This window comes from Lichenostomus cassidix, chromosome 2, assembly GCF_008360975.1.
Source record: "Lichenostomus cassidix isolate B80296 chromosome 2, HeHo_3.0, whole genome shotgun sequence".
NCBI classification, from domain to species: Eukaryota; Metazoa; Chordata; class Aves; order Passeriformes; family Meliphagidae; genus Lichenostomus; species Lichenostomus cassidix.
Genome location: NC_139482.1, coordinates 91260869 through 91283360, shown reverse-complemented (window position 1 = coordinate 91283360; position 22492 = coordinate 91260869). Strand labels below are relative to the sequence as shown.

The following is a 22492-nucleotide window of genomic DNA, read 5'->3' as shown; positions in this document are numbered from 1 at the left end:
TGAACTTCACTCCTGAATTCTCTACCTTACCCTGCAGCCAGTGGTGCAGGGGGATGGGGAACAGGGGTTGCAGTCAGTTCATTACTGTCTGATTTTTCCTTCTACAATCTCAGCCTATTGTACTGTCCAGTTACGTTGTCTCACTGAAGAAGTGCTTAAGGAAGTATTCAACAACAAAATAAAAGGTACCTGAAAGTATAAACTTCAAAGCTGCAAGAAATTTTGAATGTGGTTAGGCCTGGGGGAAGTGTGCAGTCATAGGAGAATAAGCAGGCTGCTGAGGGGAAAAGAAGAGAAAAAGGGAGGGGCTTTGGCTTCTAACCAAGACATTTGAGTTCATAAACTGTGAAAAAGACTCCACAGAGAAGATTAAAAATCCTAACTGAAAGAAGCAGCCTTTTATTTACTATTTTAGTTTTATAGTGTGTTTGAAACTGTAACTGCTTAAAAACTAACACTTTTTTGTCTCTTTAAGCTGTGTCTTTCGGTACCAGTTAGAGTGCCCACGATTTTCATAGCAAACCATTTCTGTATATAATATCTTGTCAGCTGTTTATAATCATTCACATTTTTCAGATGTTTTAATACAGTCTGCAGTTCTTTATTCTTTTATTTTAATTAGCCTTACATAAAGGTAGCTATGGTATGGTCATGGTATTTAGTAAGGAGCAGTTAAATAGAAAACCATTTGGGAAGACGTAGAGAATAAGGTGATATTCTCCAGGTATATTTGCTAGGGACTGTGTGGTCTGTGTTACTGCATCCCTTACAGGGAAATAAAGTGTTGTAGGTTGTAGTTGACTTGAAATTGGCTAATTTATCTGCTTGGTTACATACCATTACACTCTGGTGAAATAATTCAATCATCATCATAACCTTGTTTCCAGGATTAACTTTGTATTTCTAAGGGACCTGCTTGCTGTGAATGTTGTTGTTTCAAAGATAGGTATTTCATGAAAGCAGCAATGTCAGAGGCTTAAAAAATTGCTGTAACGTACTCTACTTGCCTGGTGTTCATATAGGCTTTTAGATTTTGTGATGTGATAGACACATTAACGTTTTAGTCCTATTAAGAACTTAATTTTTAAAATTACATTTTTCCTAGGTTTTTAAAATACATTTTAGCATATGTACAATATGCTAAACATATTGTACATATAGAAAAACAATAGAAATTCCTGTCTAAATCTTTGTCTGAATGTTCATATTGTGGATATTTTTATTATGGCAATTCAAGGCAAGTGAGACTTTGTCTTGACATAATAGCTGCTAACTGCATGTGCTCTCCATTTCCTTTATGCCTTGCTTCAGTCCTGAAAGTTCAGTTTGTACCACGGGATACTTGGGCCGTCTTAGATGAGTTTTCAGTTGACAGTGTAGATGCAAAAGAAGGTAAAACAGCATGGGGTGAAGACTGTAGCAGTAAACTTTATGTAGTCACATACACACTGTGTCATGTACTGTGAAGATGTGATTCACCCCATAGCTGGATAAGTGTTTGTATCATCATTAGTACTGGGGCGGCAAAAAGTGGTCAGGAAACAGCCCTTGCAACTGCTCTTTATTTGCCTCATTTAGCTGTCCTCTAAAATTCCGTTCTGTGTCTTCTGAACAGTTGCTTCCTATTGATGTCAGCTTATGAAATTAACATTTCAGGTGTGTAAAATTTTGTCTGTAGTTTTCCATATTACCATTTTAAGATCTACATTTCTGTCATGAGTGTCTTCTGAAAAATATGTGTAATTAAAATTCAAAACAGCTTAATGTTTCATGCAGCTATGGCTGTTTAAATAATGTTTTGCTTTCTTCTTATTTCTCACTGATACTTTTGGTTCATATTCTAATTTTTTTTTCTCTAAAGTAAAAGAGAAATTCCTCAGTAAAGTTGACTTTCAGATAGAAAAAGAAACATGCTGTGAGATCACCCATTTCCAAAGTTGTTTTGTCCATGTTGGTTAATCACAAATCCACAAATTTGCCAGGGCTTCTGTATACTTTTTGTTGTGTCCAAACTTGTGAGTCAGTAGCTGTCCTGTGCTTCAGCAAAAACAGATTCACATGACTATAAATCCCCATTAATTGGTAGTCACAAGTATAAGCTGTTTAGAAGCAGTGCTTGGAGATACAGATTCCTAAATTGTACTAGTGTTGCATCCTAATTTTCCTTTTCTTTGGAGAGAGAAGTTAAGATTTACAGACCTTTACATGCAACCAGTGAAGTGGTAGGAAAGAGAAGACACTTCTTTCTACACAAATGTTCTTGACTAAAGGAGATGGAAGTAAAATGAAGTAAGGTTTCCTGAGTCAGAACCTCCCTCTCTAAGTACCAGGATTACTTTTGCTGTTCTTGGCTGTCTCTTGGAAGGCCTTTTGGGACACCTGGCTCATCAGATCAAAGCAGGCAGACATTCTGAAGGCTAGGGTTTGTTGCCAGAATATTGAGACTCCTTATGTCATTCTGCAGTCCACCTTTACATGTCCCTTTTGGCTTATTACTCTGAAATAGTTTTGCAGCTGATTTGACAAAAAATGGTCTCTGCTGCTTTTCTTTGGGAACCACAGAGCTGTCTTGGAGGCAAAGAGTTTGTGAGAAAATGCTCTTCTGATTCCAAACAGAAGCAATTATTTAGCCATCTTGTACTGAAGAGGGATGAATGTCTTCATTTGTGTGTTTGGATTCAAAATGGTGTCTCTCCCTTTAGTAATCCCGGTTATCATTAAAATAACTGGTTTTGTTCTCTGCAGGATGAGATGAAACTTTTCCCATTTTTCTGTTTGGAGATTTCACTGCATGAGAACTGCCAGTTCATGTCTTTCAGTCCTAGAAAAATTGCTTGTGGGTTTTTTAATCCCTGTAATAGAACAAACATTCAGAAATGTGGCATTGACCTGAATTCAGTCATAAATCATCAGTATTAAGTAAAATAAATTAGGACTTGAGTTGCTTTTCTTCCCTGGGATGGATTTGTGGTTGAATAGGACTTAAACGAACAATTATAACATCATTCCATTAACACTTGCATAACTAGCTTCTGACCTGACCATGTGAGTTACAAACCTGGCTGTACTGAGTGTGTGTATACATACATGTATGTACATGCCAGCTCTACATTATATTTTATTCTTAATTTCCACCTCTCCACAAATTTTAAGCTTCCAGCTATTGTCTGCAGAATAGGAGATGGCCTTTGCATCCATCATGTTTATTACCCTTAAGTAATGAGTTTATTCTGTAAAAGCATTTCTTCCAATCCTTCAAAATGCCAACAATCACATCCAGTGTTCAAAATGCAGATTATTGTTGATAGTACAGAGTTCTTCCTAAATTATAGGTAAAGATTTCAGCACTACCCTTATGGTCATATAAAACATTATCTGATGTGATAGTCTAACAGTAGTTCCTTAATCCTTTGTCTTTTCCTAATGGCACCTCTAACTCCTTTTGAAGTACTTGCTTTGGAACTTGTAGTTGTGTCGTTGCTCTCCTCCCAATATTCTGGTGTACTCCAAGTGCCTTCGCTTTGTTTCACAAATGTCCTAGGAGACATCTTTTGGAACCATGGTTTGTCAAAATAGCTCCATTTTGATTTGGATATCAATAAATAGTACCAAAATTTCTGCACTTGATATAAATGCAGTTCATAGTCTCTATGAAAAATGTTTCTGATAGCACAGCTAGGCAGACTGGCCTGTGCTATTATGTGTTCTTTCAGTTCCAAAGGTTTCAACACAGGTAAGTGAAAGCGATCCTATGGTTTCAGTACCTCTGTCTAGTCCTGTTTTAATAACCAGGTCGTATTTACCAGTTAATGAGGAAACCCAAGTCTTGGAGCTCAAAGATGCTGTGTCATCTTGGTCTTGCCATGCTTCATTCAAATGGGTTTTGTCACTGGAGCATGCCTACAAAACAATAGTTATATGAAAAGCTGTCAGATTCTCATCTGTTCTCATCTCAACAAATGAATCTCTCTGTCTCAGACTTCACTAATGACTTGGTGTTTTTCCTTTTGGATTTTCTTCTGTTCCACTCCTTTGGTCTCTCTCTTCAAATGGACAGGTTTCACAAGCAATTTTGAAAGGGTACACACCCCTTAAAAATAAGAAAAAAGGGGAGGTCAAGTCATTAACTTCATAAAATTTAAATTAAAAGCAATCGAACAAAAAAGACCTCAAAACTCCGAACCCACCAGAAAAAGATACAAATTATTGCAGGAGTGCACCTGTGAAGATTGCCATGGGAGTTTCAGAGGGTGGTTGTGACTTCCTGAACACGGATGTAATTTACTGGGAACTGAAACTGTGACTGATTGCAACAGAAGTAGAATCATTAGCATAATTTGCCAGTGATTTCACACTGAGGAATTGTAGTACTATATGGGTACAGATTGTTTAAGCTTGTAGAATTTAGATTATTGTGAAATAAACATACTGAGGAGATAGGAGTACTGGGGTTATAATTTAATAACAGGCATTGATTTTCACTTGTAAGCATTTTGGTAGCAATTTACTTCTAGTGTTAAATTGCAACTTTTTTTAAATGCCCACATGTGATACTTGTGAACAGAAATGTTTCTACATACCCAAATTACCTGTGCATGTTTTGTCATTTATCTTTCATTAAGTAATTCGAGTTTAATTTAAGGGGAAAAAAACCCCAGGCCTGTGTCTTTCAAAATTTCTCACAGAGGATGCTCACTTATTAGCAATCTGTTAACTTTGGGGAGTTATCTGCCTGAGTCTTTCTGAATACCTTAAGCACAGCCTTTTGTGTTCATAGGAATAGAAGAAAAAATTTGATATGTTTTTGTTGGTTTCTAATAATATGCACTTAAAATGATCTATCAGGATGCTTAACTGTCAGGAGAATGTTAATTTTGGCTTCAGGAAGATTAATATAACCCCAGTGGGAAAATGTGACTTTAGAAGTGTTAAATATTGTGTAGCTTATATTATTTATTTGCTGATGTGGTTGTGATAAAAGTACACCCAGGATGCAGTTAGGAATTCTGTGTAAAGTATGGGGATGTATTTTAATGGTCTTTGATTTTTCTTAAACTAGAAAAAATGGTTGTTGCTGTGTACTCAGCGGTAACAATAAAGGTAAAGAAGGAAGTAAGAAAAGACAGCCTGTGGCAAGCATTAGACATGGTAGAAAATTAGAACCAGAAGGTAGTCTTTATTTCACTTATTTTATGAAAGTTTATTCCCAAGTCTTATCTAATGAGTACAGTCAGGTTAGTCCAAGAGCTGCAAAAACAGAATGTTTTTTCCCCTTTCTTGAACAAGTAAAAGGTGTTTATATTAAAAACTCCTGAATTAACTTGCCTGGGAGCAAATTTATACTTTTTTTCCTCATTACCTTTTCCGAGATGTATTTCCTGGAGCTGTAGTTTCTCAGATCTTTCATAAGGCTTTATTTGATCTGCATAAAAGAGCACACGTGCTTCTAACTTTCTTTCCCAATCTAAATAATGAAAATTAATGATCATGTCAGAGACAATGGTGGCCAGTTCATGTTCTTTTTTTCCACAGGCCAACAACCTTTTATGATGTTCCGTCACCCTTAAATGAGAGCTCATAATGAGTAATATTAATTCCATGCATGTAGGAATGTGATAATATGAAATGTGAATGAGATTTGCGTTCATTCTGTGATATTTTCATGTGAACATCCAATGTGATTAAATATGAGAAATCTGAATGCACCAGGATGTGAAACAGGAATGTTTGCTGACCAGCCAGAAGAGGTTATTTTTTTACTTGTGGGACTGTACTTTCCTCTGTAATTAACCCACCGACAATAACCGTAATACAAATGTTTTCTTTACTTTCCTGAACAAAGAGTTCTCTCTAGTGAATGCAGCCTGAAGTTGCTCAAGGGTAGAAGGCAGAGTTCCTTGTGTGTGATTTGTATGTGTTATATTACAGATAAGTTGTCCTAGCTACCAAGGGCTTGGTCTCATCCATGGCCTTCTCCTGACCCCTCTTCACAGCTGTGGAACTTCTCACTGGTCAGTGAGTTGACAGAAAATGAACTCTACAAAAGAACAATTCATTTTCTGCCTGTTTAACACAAGTCCTCATATTCCCAAATACTTTTTGCTATTGGTTGTTTGGATACTACCATTGATACCATTGATCTGTGCTGCAACCTCCATTGAAATGGTTGCAAATAACTACTGGAAAAGTTTGAGTAGAAAAATCTCACATTATTACAGAGATCTGATTCCCAGTATGCTCCCCAAGAAAGTTGTGCTGTCACTGCTGAGAATGAACAATGAAACAGATAGAGACTTTGCCAGGCTGGAATTTCCTAAATGAACACTGACATAATGAAAAATATTCTCAAAACCTTAGGTAAGAAGTTTAGCGTCCTATTTGAGTTCAGGAAGGACAGGAACCCTTTTGAAATAGGGCTTTTTCTGTGTGTGATAAATAGCATCTGTGACTCGTTCAGGATCTTGAATATCTCTCCTAATTTTGCTTTTGACTGTTCTTTTGATTTCATTAATACTTCCATTTGCCTCTGCTGTGTCTTGATTCAGAGAAAAATATTAAAGTTTGAAAACAAGATATTGAAAACAAGATATCTTGAAATCAAAATATTGGTCTCCTCTTATGAAATTCAGCATTCCAGTGTAGCTCCAAAACATCCTAAATATCACAGTATCTCCACTGAAATATGCAGGGTGGCTTGAAACATGTTTGTCAAGAAATAGTGCATGATAGAAACATCTTGTGGAGATCAGTGTTAGGTAAACCCTTTTGCATGTAGCTAAAGAGAGGCATTATCTGTCTGAAAGGGTTCTGGGAAATCAAGCAACACTAGATACTGTGAGAATGATTAGAACACTGTCTTGTATATTCTTCAACTGCAGAAACTGTGTGTCTTAATTTATTAGTGCATTATATTTTAGAATTTAATTTAGTTAATTATTCATAGATGTGAAGGAGAGGGAAAGCTTTCCAGGTCAGTTCCAGTAAACATTATGGAACAGCATTGTTGAAACAGAAAGCTTGACAACAGTTCTGCTGGCACAGAGAGCTTGATTTGGGCACTGCTTTGCAAGACTGCTGTGTGATTCTCATATATTCAGGCAGTGCATTTTCAGCTTGCACACTTTGTCATGTCTTGTAACAAGGCATGAACATGCACATTATTGTTTCCTCATTAAGTGTAAGTCACTATAATCATGTGGTATCCAGCAATTGTCTGTCTCTACTGTCAAAATGTGGGTTAAAATCCAGCCAGTTCTTTTCTCTCTAAAAGATAAAACTGTGGAAATACTGTTCTACATGTCAGGTTTCAGATGCGCAGCAAATATTAAGGCACATGAATCTGATTCCTCACTGGTTTTGTGTTAGCATGAAACCACATTTTAAGACAAGGTTGTGCAAAAATTTACATGCCAAAATAGTTGTTTTGACTTGAAGTTCAAGATCAGAATTTCAGAGTAGCTATGAGATCAAACTTTTTCTCTATACAGATTTCACTGATAAATATAGTATGAATGTCTATAGTCAGTGGCACTTGTAGAATTGATTTTTAAATTATTTTAGTAACAATTGGTTGCTAAACTAACTTACTCTGGTAAAACATTTTTGAAAACATTGCTTGTAATTTGTGGCTACCTTCCTGACTACTCTCTGCTATTTTCTAGCAGACATTTTACACATCAAAGGAATTATAGCATGGGTAACAAAAAAAACAGCATCAGTTACTGTTGGTGGGTTGGATTGGATGGTGAAAGAAAACAAATAAAGCTGACTGAGGTGCTAAAATGAATTATTCTATAAATATCTGGCAGATTTGCTCTACAGGCTGCTGTAGACAGAATGCTTCTATCTACTTCCACTCAGAATAGCAAAATAGTATTTTTGCCCATTTAGTATAGTAGAAATAAAAGCTGAAGGAGGATGGAGGGTGTTTAAAAAGAGGGTTTGCAGCAGGAGTAGTTGTGAAGTACTTACACAAATAGTATATAGTAGAGTATATTTGCATGGAAAGGGATGGACTGAGTGTAGTGCCTTCCCTTTGACATGCAGATGAAGTGTTGGTCTCCAGTTTCGTGGGGCAGTTGATGACTGGCAGCCATCACTGTAGCATCCACATGTTGAAGGATTTTATTTTAATTGTGAGGTTGCAAATGTAATCTAAATGTAGAAGAAAGAATAAATATATCTAATGTTTTTGGGAAGATGTGTGGATTAGCTCTTGCTCTGTGTAAGGGATGTTTAGTATGATTCTCAAGGAGGCACATCTGGAACACAACTTGAAAAACACGGTGGAAAAATATAATTTCTGATGCTGACTTGTAATAGTGGAAAAGATTCTCCCTTATCAAGAATAATTATCACAAACCAAATATTGTAAATAAGTCTTACAGCAGCAAGGTCAGGAATAATAACTGGTAGACAACTCATCAGGTTAGTAAGTCTAAATCATAGACATTTACAGATTTTGCTGATATGATTAGATGTTCAGATTCACTCTTTGGCACCATCTAGTCCCCTAGCATAAGATTATTGTGGTGGGTTGTTTTTTTGGTTTTTTTTTAATAAAAGCCCCTAAAGTAAAGGGGAAGAAAGTCCAGATGAGAATATTTTTAATGAACTTGGTAAAGCCAAATTAGGAGAATGATATAGATTCCATTTCTCTTTAATCAAGGTATGTGTTAAAAAGAATGAAAGTGCTAAATAAGAACAGACCAAAGCAGTGGCTATAACCTAGGATAAGTAGGAGGTTTGTAACATAAACGATAAAGGAACTTTTGATCCTGGAAAACCTGAACAGCTTCCAAGAACACTGGACTCACTGTCACCAGTGTAGGCATAAATGCCTTTACGTGAGCAAGGCTTGGAATGAGTTTACTCAGTCTTCCTGTGTGTGGAGGGCCAGGCAGACCAGTTGCACCTCTGTCAGTCTCCTTCACATGGGTACTTCCCTGAGGCTCAGCATTAGGAATTCTGAACCAGTCTCCTTTTGGAAAGGACAGAAGGCTATTAGAAATGTGTAAAATGTAAATAAAAATGTATCCACTAAATGTTGCTCTGTGGTATATTTGAAAATTACAATATTTGTCTCCTCTTTGCAGTGATTTATTGTATTTGGGGTTTTTAGAATAGAATAATAATAATAATTAAAATTTATTCATAGAAATGTTATATATGGTTTTAACTTTTATTTATAGGTTTGCTTGATTTTTGTGACAGCAAGCTTACCTAAATGTCCTGTAGGTTAAACTTTTCTTCAGGCAAAATTAGTCATAAAGGATCCATTTACCAAGCTACTCAAATAAATATCTGTATTTTGTGATAAGATCATACTGCCCATCTTTAAAGTATATAATCATCTGTGTCTGGTTGAAATGGTTAATAAATATGTATTCATCCCCAAGAATATTTTGTAAGGCTAAGAAGTTAAAACAATTGAATATTATGCAATTTGATGTTTTTTACTAAATAGATCTTTTCACAGTGTTTAGATTTCTTAGATTAATATTATGTTGCAGTTGTATGCAGTTTCCTTTATCTGTGCAACCTGTATTTTGCACAACAACATTTTCCTCAGTTAAAGAAGAATAGCAGATATTCATGTTTTATGTCTTTAACTAAAACTTTAAGTTTTCATGTAATTTGATTTAATAAATTTTTTTGCTATTAAGTACTTTCAGAAGCATAGGAATTCCTTGCTGGAAAGCATACTCCTTTTAGCACAGTTGAGAAATCAGTTGATTAATTATGGCAGGGCAGTATTAATTGCTTTTTAACTGTTTAAATAACTTGCGTATTTTTACTCACATTGTTCTTTTGGTTGCCTGATCTTAACAATATTCCTGTGGTTGTGGTGTTTTATTTTGGAGTTTTTTAATGCTTTATTGTTTGTTGTAATAAATAACCTGAGTTTAGGGACTGTGCCTCTGATCTCACTGTCAGTAGTTTTGGATAGTACTGCTCTGAGAATAATAAATGTTTTCAGTTTGCCTCAGAGTGGTGTGACTTGTGAGGTCCTGTGTCAGTAGAGACTGAATATTGTCCTAGAAACAGGGTTTTTTTCTTTGCAAAACAATTAAAGCAAATTTATCGTGAGAAATTCAAATGATGTAGTCTCGGTTTCTATCACTGCTACAAAGAAAAACAAGTGTAGATAGTAAACAGAATAACGTGGAATAACGACTGTAACATCTCTCTATCATGTAGCACAGTATTGGGATTCCTTTTTCAGTGATGCAGTCCTTGCCTCAATGTTTCCCAGCTCAAGCTTGTTTTTCTGGGGTTAATTTTCCCGGAGTTTCTGCCTGAGCTTGCAAAGAGTCCTGTACAAAGGGAGTCAGTACAGCCTAGTGGAGAGCAGAGTCATGAGCATTTGCATCTCTGGAATGTTTTTATTGACAAACGGTAGTCTGCTATTGACATTCGTGTCCCTTGATGATACTTCTATCCTAGCTTATCTTTGCTGGTCAAATGCCTTAATTGTTCTGGCCTTTAATTCAGTCAAAGTTGGTGCAGGAGTGGAAGAGAAAAGAGAAGGAACAGGTCTAACAGAGCATCAAGCTTGAGCTGTGAAGCTGCTGGCAACGATCAACCTGTCATAATGTTATGATTTGTTCATTTTTATACCATTTATTAGCCTTTACTTGTTGTGCCATTTGGCCTCCAGGGCAGATAAAGTGCTGTCTAATTTGGTAGGTTTGCTTCTGTCAGAGTGGCCTCGACAGAGAAGGTGTTAGCTGTAGTGACAAATAATCAATAGCTGTCGTTGTCATGAGGAACGTGAGTAGTTGGGCCTTTCATCTGGAGGATTAGAGGTCTAATTGGATTGAGAATAGGGAGGGTGAGCTGTTGGGTAACCCTGTCAGCTATGTTAAGCTGTCAAATGTCAGCCTTCCTGAAAGGAAGAAGGAATGGTTAGCTTTCAGAAACGAGGAAGAAGACATATGAAAGCTTTTTAAAAAGTAAGAGATAGAAAAGTAGAGTAGGCTAACATCTGCTTTAACCCCTTCTTGTTTAATTACATATCTTCCTAGTTAATGAGGATGCGTGGTGTGTGCTCTCTCGCTCTCTCCCTGAGACAGGCAGAATTTGTGTGAAACACATTTGGCAGTGTTAGACCAGATCACACTGGTTTTATGGCTTGAGAAAAAGCCAGTTAACTACTCAGATAGGGAATATAAATGCAAAAGATTATGACATGGGGGATGAAACTATGCACCAGTGGAAGGAATCACTTAATAGAAGCTGTAAGGAAATAAAATAATTTATTTTATTGTTTTCTTGTAAAGATATGTCAGTCTGATAATACCTGTGTATTTTTAGAGATATAAGCAGTTGTTTCAAAGTTGCTGTAAGTAGAGTGTTATGATCCAGTCCTGCACTGGACTTGAAAATCATCAGTTGAATTTTGTCTTGCATTTTCTTACTGTTGCTTTTGACCCTTTGCTTTCTGCCTGTTTCTTGGAGAAAGATTTGTGTTGTTCTAAGATAAATCCAATGAAAGAGCCATTATGCTAGTAGAACAAATAATTTAATGTCTCAGATGTGCTAATATTTACCTTATCAGAATAAATAATAGGACTACATTTTAATGAAGGATTTGCTTATAAAATTACTGAAATAGTGGTTTATTTGCCATCTTATTTTGCCACTCTCTTCAAAGCAAGTCTTAACTGTAACCATACCAGTATTCCCCTTCTCTAAGTAACACATTTGCCTTGTGATCTTTAGTAGTTGGCCATAGTTATCTATGTATAGCAGATCTTGAAATAGCAAGGTTTTTAGAGGGTGGAACAAAGCTCTTTATTTTGTATCAGCTAATTTACCAAAAGACAATTTTATATTTTTTGTCTTCCTTTTTTTTTTTTTTTAATAGATTTGTAGGTATTTCAAAAATCATAGATTTTTTTCCCTGTGCTTGGTCATTTATTCTGAAGTAGTGGTTTTATTATCACTGTTTCCTTTTGGATTGATTGCTGCTCCCATCTCTTCTGTAAGCACTTTTTGATGGTCATCTGGACTTGCAACATTTACTGGTGGTCTGCTGTAAATACTGGCAAACCCATCCTTAATGTTAGGTTTATCTTTGTAGATTAGTACAATAGTGTAAGTATGCCAGCGGCAGAAATCTTGAATGGATTGTCTGTTACCATATTTCAGTGGCGTTACAAGTCAGAAATCATGGGGTTTTATCCCTTTGAGATTAACTGCCATGCTCTCAAAAGACCCATCTTTATGTGAGAATCTGGATTCATGTGTGTTGGATAATTTTTGGGTTTGCAATTAGTTGTCTGACAGGTACTATACCTCTGTCATTTATTTTCTGATAATCCAGTTCTCCTGACTCATCTTTCTCTGCTTTCATTGCTTCCCCAACTCTGACTTTATGATCTTGATATTTATTCTGGAGTCTGTGTAATCTGATTTAAGGACATTTAACCTTCTGGTGTGAGCTACAGGAAGGACAGATGAAAAAATGACATCATATCCCACTCTTGCAGCTTGAAGTGTGCTGAAGATTGTTGAGCTAAAGGAGAGGTATTGTGCTGCTGTGCCCTGGTTGGCTTCAGTATCCATAATATTCATGAAGCTGACCCAGGGTTTCTACACTGTGTTGTAGTCTGCACTATAGACTGGGATTAAATGAGCTTTTTCCTGGTTAATAAAATAATCCCAGGCCTATTTTTTTTAAATTTTATTTTTAGTTTATTGAAAATCTACCCATTCTCCTGACAATTTTTTTTGCAAAGTTCTATCTTCTGTTTTATTCAGTGTGATAAAAAGCATGTCATAATTCAGTGTCTTAATTTCTAGAGTTTTATCTAACACTTGGTACCAAAATCCTTACTCTATTTTTTCCCAAACAACTTCCTTGCCATGGTAGTGATCTGTGGTTTCCCCAGTTTTTCCTATTTTTTCCTCCAGCTCAAACATCAGTATTTGTGATGTTTTCTCTCTCTTGCTCCAACAATGTCACAGCTATTTTCACTAACCTAATTGATCTATTTTCATTGTACAAACCACTCTCTCTCATTTTCAAACACGTTATTTTACTTCTCTGCATCTCTATTACACTTCTTGCTCTGGTAATTCTCCTCCTTTCCTCCACTTGGATTTATATCTTGTGCTACTATGCTTTCTGTTTTTTAAATAATCCAAGGAGGATATTGTCAGGCCCAGAACATATGTTATATTATTATCCTTGTGCCTCTGTTGAGCAGTCTTCCTCTAAAGCACTTGAAATTTGAATATGAAATTTCATTAAAATAATAAGAGAAGAAATGTCTCCAACTGCAGTGATTTTCTAAAAGATTTTGAAAATATGAATCAAGTGCAAACCACGGTGGCAGAACATTGAGAAGCTCTGCTTGCGTTTTGTTTTTCAGTGAAAAGGAACTAATTCTGCATAGCATATGGAATGATATCTTAAATATCTGTGCAGACAGCTGGTAGCATTACTTTATTTTAATCTATGGAGTTCACTGCATACTCTTGTGAGTAAAATTTGGAAGACCTTCAGGTCTGATGACTTACCCATTGTTACTTTTTCTGATCTTTTCTAAGTCCTCTTCCATAATAATGAATTTTCAGGCTACTATCAACAAATCATTTGTATTAATTTATGAAGAATATCAGTTACAAAGAGTGAATTGGTAAAGTGAGCTTGTCTTAGAAAAACATCTTAAATGAGTACTTAAGTCTAAAGAAATATTGGTGCGTAATTTCAACTCAGAGATTTTGTTGCAAAGACAAACTAGAACTGAACAGGATGTAAATATGCCCAGCAAAGACAAGAAATATGTCTTGAAGCATGAGCAGTGCTTTTTCTATAAAACATTCTTCCATATTGCTTGATGTGTGGCTGTTTTAAGTTGACATAATTATCCTGGTTTTCAACTGCTGGTTGTCTCCTACATACTGTTAGCAAACAGCTGCCCCTTCTTCTCTCCTTTTGCTTTGTTCAAGGGATAGGTGAAAATTTCTCTGTCATTTGATCTTGATGGTAATGGTTGCATCTTAAAAATTGTATTCTTTTTAAACATGGTGCTTGCAGTACTTGGAGTGTTATGCTTCAGACCTGAAAAGAATTCATTTTGTTTCACTTATTGTTGTTCCTTGAGCATGTTTAGCATTGTGGCATCCCTTGGTGCACAAGAGACTTGTCCAGCTCTTCTCCCAGGACACTGATGTCTGCTGCCAAGTCTGTACCTTGAAAAGTACCTTTGCAGACAAAGACATCTCCCTGTTTGAGTGTCCTTTCTAAAACATCGTTCTTGCATTAATTGCCCCTCTGCAGCTGACCTCACGGCTGATCTTTAATGGTTACGAGGAGAAATAGTGTTGTTGGGGCTGAGAACCAGCTTACTTGTTTGTGTCCAGATTTGGCACTGACAAATTAAAACAGGACTATCACTAGTATTAGCTCATCAGTTTGGTTTAGTCCCATTTTGTGAGCTGTAGGGTGATTTCTGTTTGAATAAGGTGACTTTTTCCAGCTATTCTGCAGTAAAAAGTGAAGGTATTTGTTTTCACTGATTATAAATGTTATTCTAATTTTAGGTGAATTAGTTTTGTGTTAAATGTATCCACATATGCTTCAATAAATGTAGTAGCAGTAATAGATCATTTTGAAACAGGACACCTTTCTGCTGAAATCTCCAGGAATCTTCTATCAGGTGTCTGACATGTCCTTAATCTGATGCTCAGGCTTGTCATTTGAATCAATAGGATACTAGATAGGATGTCTTCAGCATGCAAGGCTACTGCTATAGGAGGTATTTGAAAAATAAATTCAGATCTTATGGCCACTCCAGGAGCACTAATCTTTCATTTGTCTCTCTCTTTGTCTGTAAACAGTTGGTTAAATTGTTGATTAAAGAGAACTAAGTGAATCACGCTTAAGTCAAAATGGATATGTATGAACTACATAAGCAAATTCTGTTGCTGCCTGAAAAGCAACAGCTAATGTCAGCATTTCATAAAATATAAAATTAATTTAACTTGTCTATTAAGAATATAAATTTTCTTGTCTCTTTGAGCAGTTTGGAACCCTCTTTTGTCACGTGGGTTTTTTATTAATGAAGGATTAAGGAAAAAATTAAAGGATTAAAAGCTACCAGCTTTTACTAATGAGGAATAATTTTTGCTGAAATATTAACTGATTTATGTTATGAATATCATCTGTATGTGTTCAGCCTTATGATGGGAACATTTAAACATAGAGATATACACAAAGGATGCATTTTTCAACATTGTTCATATGGTATGGATTTGGGAAGGTTTTGCAACACCAACCTTGAGTTGTTATTTTATCTGCCTCTAGTCTGAACAAAGAGAAATAAATCTAGTACTTTTATTACTGCTAGGATGCAGTTTGAGTAGATTATGAAGGCTTTGATTTATTTACTAATTTGATTTATTTTGATTTATTTGATAATCTACTGTAAGTAGATTATGACTTCATTTTAAATATCAAACATCACTGCAGTGTCTATAGAAGCTATAAAATTATGCAATACGTAAAAGTAGCCTGAAGTGTCTTAATTATTTAAATTAAGAGTTAACCTACCTTTATTGCTGGTTGTTCTCAATATGGATTGTCTGTCTACGTCTGTAACACTTCTGGAGACTTCACTGTGGCTGGAGACCTTTTCTCGTCAAATAGAATTTGATAGGTAGAATTGCAATTATTTCACACAGCAGTTAGTTATGGGACTGAATATATTTGAAATATATTTAAATCACATAAAAGGCATGCATTTATTTTTGGATAAAACAGCAGCTAAAATAATAACAAAAAATTCCGTGAAGCTGTGCTCAAAAATGAGCATATATGCAACGTTTTCACTTTGCAGGCATTGTTGCTTCCAGCAGTCTGTAAGGACATGTCATGCACTTAGAGGGGTGCAATTAAGAAGTACAAGGCAGTAGTGACACAGTACTGGTCAGAGTGATGCTTAGCAGTAATGGCAATTAGTTTGCTTCCAGAATGAAATAGTACTGTGCAAAGGGGGGGTAAAAAGACTTGGACTGGAGTGACAGCTGTTCTTTAGACTTGTTTTTCAGGTAGAATTCTGTCATGGATAATACTGTGATTTGTGACATTTTTATTAGATTTTTTTTTAAGGCATGCATCTGTTTCAGGGATATATTATCTTAGTTTTGTAGCACTCCTCTTAGTTCAAAAGAATTCAACTCAAAGCCATTAGGATGAAGAAAATGAATGCAGTAAATATTTTCTAGTACTTGTATTTTTGGGGAGGATGGAGTCAGTACTTTCTGACAAATCTTTCAAATCACTGTTTTTTGAAATACAATATTTCTTGAAAGCTTAGTCTTTGATTCTTTGTGGAGAGGTGGGCAGTGATCTTGTAAATATGGATGATGTGTCTCAGGCTTTGTCGTAAATCCCCAGAGATTGTGTGTTGTGGGTACTTCTGCCTGAATGACTTCAAAAGAACACTACAGGAAAACAAGTTCAGTAACAGTGGAAGAGATCAACTGGAAATGAGAATGCTAATTGCATTTTCATCCCTGATGTGTTTTTTACATGAAAGCCACTAATTTCTATAGGTAGACCATAATATTTATTGCTGAAGAGCTGAGAACACTACATAGGAACAACATGTACAGGCCATGGATAAATGAAGTCAAAGACTGTAAGATGCAAACACCTGTTTTGTTTCATCCTACACTGGGAAACAGTCTTACCTTGGCTTTTACAGCACTGGTCCATTGTCTATTGTATTCTTTAACTGCATGCCAGTTGATAGTTCTGTCTATTCCTATGGAAACCAAGAGAGTAAAGCCAATCTTGCAAGAGGCTTTAGGGAGAATTGCTCGTAGTTGAGACACTGCCTTGCTTTCAGTCAAAATGTCTGATAGTCAGAACTGGCCTCAAGTCGTGCTGATGTTCTTCACTGATGTATTGCCTAAGATGCTTTGCCAGACAGATGAACATGTTCAGCTTGGAAACTGGTAAATAAGGTTTCTGTTCAGCTGTCTGAGAGATTTTCTCCAGTTGAGTGTTTTGCTTTTGAGTTTAGAATGCTGCTAACGAAGCTGCTAAAAGGGTACTTTGTGAGATTAAACCCAATGTCAAAAATCAGTGATGTTTTTGTCATGGTTGACTTGCAAGGGTTAGCAGAGCATCGCATATTTAAATCCACCAGTGGTTTGTTAGATAGAAGGCATGGCATCATCCTTGTCCACACAGAGGTAATAAAGAGCTTACAGATTTTTTTTCCAAAGCTGTAGTCCAATGGATGACTGCTAAGGGTTATGTCTAAAACAATAATCCTAAATATTTTCTCTTACTTTTATTTTTCAGTTACAGTGTTAATCAAGGAGTTAACTTTTAGTTAGTGATAACCCAAGAGACAGCCTGGTATTTTTATGATGACTTCACTAATTTCAACTAGAAACTGGGACTCTAAGTAGCTATGTTGGCTTGATTGGTTTTTTTCAGGAGCTTTTTAAATGAGCTTACTGATATTCAAGGAATGTAAGAATGGTGCAGTCATATTCATTAAAGGATAGCTTTTACAGGGCTTATAGCTGTTGTAACCAGGCAATATGAATTCAGTTTCAGTGTGTTAGAAATCAAGAAGTTTCAGTATTTCATGCATAGATAAGATTTCAAAACACAAATGCTAATTTATAAATCCAAAGAGTCTTTATTTGCAATTAAATTCATATATCTACTTGCCAACCTCTCTTAGTAGCTTTTCTTCTGAATAATTCTTGTGAGATTTTTGGCAATTAGCTGATAATATAAGCATATCAAATGCTCCTTTTGGTGTGTACATTTCAGTTGCTTTTTGGAGAGTATTCTGTTCCTATAGATATCAAATTAGAAGTATGATAAAATAGATTCTGTTTTTCTAAGTGCTTAGTTTGCTTCTGAGAAGCTTCTGAGACGAGCAGGTGTTTTGGTGACAGAAGTCCACCTCATTCTAAGTTGTTTCTGACATTCTTAGAATGTGTCTTGAGATACTAAAAGATGAAACAACTTCTAATGAAACCACATGCACAGCCCCTTTCCTTTCCAAAGGTATTAGAATACTTTCAAATTTGAAAATTTGTTTGCTTTGTACAAAGTTTATTTGTAGAGTGAAGCATCCTCTCTTCAGCACCTCCTCACTGGAAAGAGAATGAGTGTGTTTGTGTGTGTATGTAAGATTATCTTCTGTAAGATCGAGTAGATCAAAGAGCAGTTTCTACTCTGTGAAGCTAAGCAGGTTAAATTCAGTTGCCATTTTTATTTCAGAGAGAAACCCTCGTGGATGTATTTATCTTTTAAAGGCTTAGCTAGCAATTAAGGAGTTCAAGTTTTTTGACTTTCACTGCTTCTTGAAAGCATCTGACAGCAAAGAGCTGTTCTCAACTTTGGCTGTAGCATCTGTGCTAATCTGTTGGCAAAGTGTGTTAATGCAGTACAAAGTGGCTGATATATTCTGCTTGGGTTTTTAAGGCAAAATCTAAAATATTTCCATGATGTACACATTTAACCTTCATGAGTGTCTGAGTGTTCAATATGATTTAGTATTTGTCAATGTATAGATTTCTACTGGCTTTAGAAACTGGTAAGTCGCTATTAAAAAGTATAGATATTTTTGTGTTTCATGCATAAGCACCAATTAAGTCTTGACTCCAACTTTTAAGGAGTCCTGGGTTTAAAGGGCTTAACATCTAATCTGACTGTTAAAGGTTCATAGCCATCTTTTTTGGGGACAGAATGTGCTTCTCTGGAAAAGGAGATCTGTGGCCTGGTATGCTAAATTTCAGTGTACGTTCCCAGTTCTTATTCTGGGTCTAAACCAAGTGAATAGTGTATATGTGTGAATATGTACACAATAACACATGATATAAGTAGTTTTTCTGTTCTCAAGATGTCATTATATATCTAGCTATACTTTCTTAAATACGATATAGGAGTTTAAAAAGGAAAATGAAAGCATTAATAGTATTTAAAGACAATAATACTTATCTAATAGTTCTATTATCACTGCATATGTTATGATTGGTGTAGTATTAGAACAGCAGATGTTTTATCTTTGCAATTAATTTAACTGTAATAATTCTGTGGTGTTCTGTTTGTGAAAGAGTAAAAGTAACTGAATTATATATTATATTCCTCTGAAGAAGATTTATTGATAGTTAAATGGTCCATCTTTTCACAAAAGAATACTAAGAAGATTTTGCTAAAATGTCTTACATAAGTGCTGCTTAATTAATAATGAATATATTTCAACAATCAAAATTTAATAAGCTAATAAATTATTAAGCTATGGTGGGATGTATAATTATCAGATCTCTGAAATCCTTTCTGTCATGGTTGGTGGAATTGCTGCACTGCTGTCTTCAAACACACTACTTTCAATAGGCTGACCTTTGTGCTTCTGATTTTGTGGGAGCCTCTGTTTTACCACTTGCCTGCATTCTGCTGTAGCCATGCTGACCAGGCTTAGTTTCTGCAGCCTCTCTGTTAGGGGCTGTGCTCAGTGGTTAATGCCTGGTTTTGGTAAATCTCATCTCAATGGTACAGAAACAGCAAGGGATAAGGAGCAAAAGAGTCTTAATCAATGAATCATTCTTTGGGAATTGTAATTTTGCAGAATTTAGGGTATTCAATAACATTTTTGAATACTGGTAAGTAGTGTTTTAACTAGGAAGAAAAGTAGCTGAGAAAGATAGAGTATTTGACCTCAGAAGCATCTAAAAATTTTAAATTATGTGGTGATAAATATGTAAGCAGAAATAGAAAATTGAGTAAAATGTGCACCTTTCTGTCAGCAGTAGGTTCTTCAAGAGTAACTGGCTATTTAGTTAGCTGATTTTATAGAAATGAATTCAATAGGTTGCCTTTTTACACCTGTACAAAAATATTAATTGTAGTGCTAAGTGGAAAATTGTAAATTGTAAAATCTCCCTTAATGGGAAATTAGGACATAAAATGTAAAAGAATGGTAAATTATTATTTGATAATGAACTGAAAACAGAGTTGAAATATGAGCTGTAAGATCAGAAGGCATGTCTTAAAATTCCTCAACAGTTGCACTTGAATCTAATATTAGTCAATATTTTTCATGAACAAACTTAGATTCATGAGTACTATTTTTTTAAAGGATACTTAAGCGTGGTACAGTGTCAGGCATGATTGTCAGTCAAAGACAGGATGGCAATGGGTGGGATATCAGAGGAATAAAAATACTGAGTGTGATTGAAATGGTTAGAAATATTATAGTCCAAAATGCAATTCTTTGGGGGGAGGGGATGGAACATAATGATTTATTCTATGTATTATGAATTTTTTATTTGAAAAATGACCGAGAAGGATGTCATGTGCTAACTGATTGGAGACTGTACTTAATTTATGGGAGAAATGCAGTTTTAAATATATCTGACAAGATATATGCACTAGCAGTAGACAGGTACCATTGTGATTCATGCATGACAGGTATCATGTAGGGTATTTTGTGAGACCTCCTCTGGTAGCCTTGGAACCTCTACTTACTTGTGTTCAAAACAGAAGAGTTCCAACTAGAATGAGGGCAGAGATTTGATGATTTTTTGAGGGCAATGTAGGGTTTATCCATTGTTACTGAGATAAAAAGGCCAAAACTTGTTTAGATATTCAAAGCCACACTGTATTTTCATGGATAGAAGAATGAAGTGTGTGCTTTTGTATGTATTGTCTTAAAAAAGAAACAAACAAAAAACCACCAAACAACAAACAAAACCTAAAAACCCCAGCCTGAAACTGAGAGAACTGGGAGGAAAAAATACCAAACACTGTAATTCCACTTGAAAGAAATCACTAGGAATTTTTGGAAAAAGATTAGATGTTCTTACTCGCAGTGGTGCTGGGATTTACTAATCCAGTGGGTCAATTTTAACCTTCAGTTCTAATTTGTGGTTTATCTGTAAATAAGGCTTTCTGTTCTGCTGCAAGTATATGCCCTGACTGCATCTTCAGTGCTTATGACTGAAGCATGACTTATGACATTGTCAGCAGTGAAGAGCCTTTAAAAACCACCTCCTTTGTAAGGGTTTGCATGCTTTTGGTCTGTCTGTTCCCAGTCCTGGGAAAGCAGGTATGTAATTTTGGAGTGGAGCCAAAGTCACATCTTCATGGTTTAACAGCTTGGCATTCTTTTTAATGACTCCTGCTGTTTTTACCAGGAGGTTGTATAGAGCTGCTGGGCTGCCTTTTCCCCAGTTCCTCTAGCAACCCTTACAGTCCACTAAACCTTCACAGACCCATTGTAGGTATTCCGAAAATCAGGCATAGCTGTGCTGTAACAGTAGTCAGGCCATGTGCACTACGTTATAATTTATTACAAGTCAGTCTTTTGAGTAGTGTTAAGTACTTCACATGGATTAGAATTGTTACTGTTTTTGAAAATGTGGTCTCAGCAATTAATCGGGAAATAAGCAATTTTTCTGCATGCACTGGCCCCTTTTAATGATGAGGTGATGGCAGCCTAACTATGGATGTTGGAAGAGATGTGCATATTCCTCTGACTCTTAGCCTTACCTTGCACAGCTCAGTTTCTCCCTTTATGAAAGGTGTTATGTTTATCTATGTAGCATGTTTTTAAAGTCCAAACATGAAAAGTGTAGCCTCAGAGATGTATCAACACTACAGGGTAGGAGAAGTGGTTAGCCAGGGTGTAGAAGCACACAGTTACATAATGACCAAGTTAATTCACCAAGAAATAGTGCGACAAGAATGGAAATACATTTTCACAGAGATATGTTGCACATCAGCAGAATGTTCCTAGAACCCAGGTGAATTCTTTAAAGCAAGTTTGTATGCTTATGAAATACTTTACAGTTTGCTGTGAAAAATAGTGAAGTTCTGAGGAAGTGCTTGGGACAGAGGCAGATGGCACTGGGTGACTTAGAGCAGGACTCTGTGGGGCTGCAGAGCAGAAGTGTGAGGCCAGTGTTTTCCCTGCATTGGTAATGCAACCAGTAGTTTAGTATCAACCTATGATTAGAATCATAACACCACTGAACTGAGCTAATTTTTCTTTAGTCTTTCATGTAGGTGACCATATGGGATGGACTGACTGTGGCTGTTTGACAGATGCCCACCCAGCTGCTCTCTCACTACACTTCCTCAACAAGCCAGGGAGAGAAAATAGGTTGAAAAAGCTGATTTAGATGAATGAAGAAATAAACACATTACTGTGTTGGCCCAGAAAACTAGGTAGAAAATTTTACCAGTAATTTTCCACTGAAACCTTTCTCTGGCAGTACAATCATATTGAATATACTAGACAACTGTTTTTATGAGTGAACTTGCAATTTTGGGGATAATTTTTTCAATTTCAGAGATAATCTAAATTCTGACAAATCCACTGATTCTGTCTGAGATATTTCTTTCATCACTCTCTTCTCTACTGGAACATTCAGTAAAGGAAACTTTTTCTGGTTGCTCAGTAGTTTAGCTTGGGTCCAGAACTTTCTTTGAATTCATTACTTGATGGCA

General features: G+C 35.9%; 1 protein-coding gene across 5 annotated transcripts in view; it reads left to right on the top strand.

Annotated features, from left to right (window-relative positions):
* INVS (inversin) overlaps window positions 1–22492 on the top strand; it is an 81502-nt gene that overhangs the window by 9912 nt on the left and 49098 nt on the right. The window contains exon 1 of one of the 5 annotated variants that reach the window (XM_085052363.1): window positions 165–185. The exons of the other annotated variants lie outside the window; for them this stretch is intronic. The gene's annotated coding sequence lies outside the window, so the exon portion shown is untranslated. Of the gene's footprint in view, window positions 1–164; window positions 186–22492 lie in introns of those variants that run through there. 5 annotated transcript variants of the gene reach the window in all.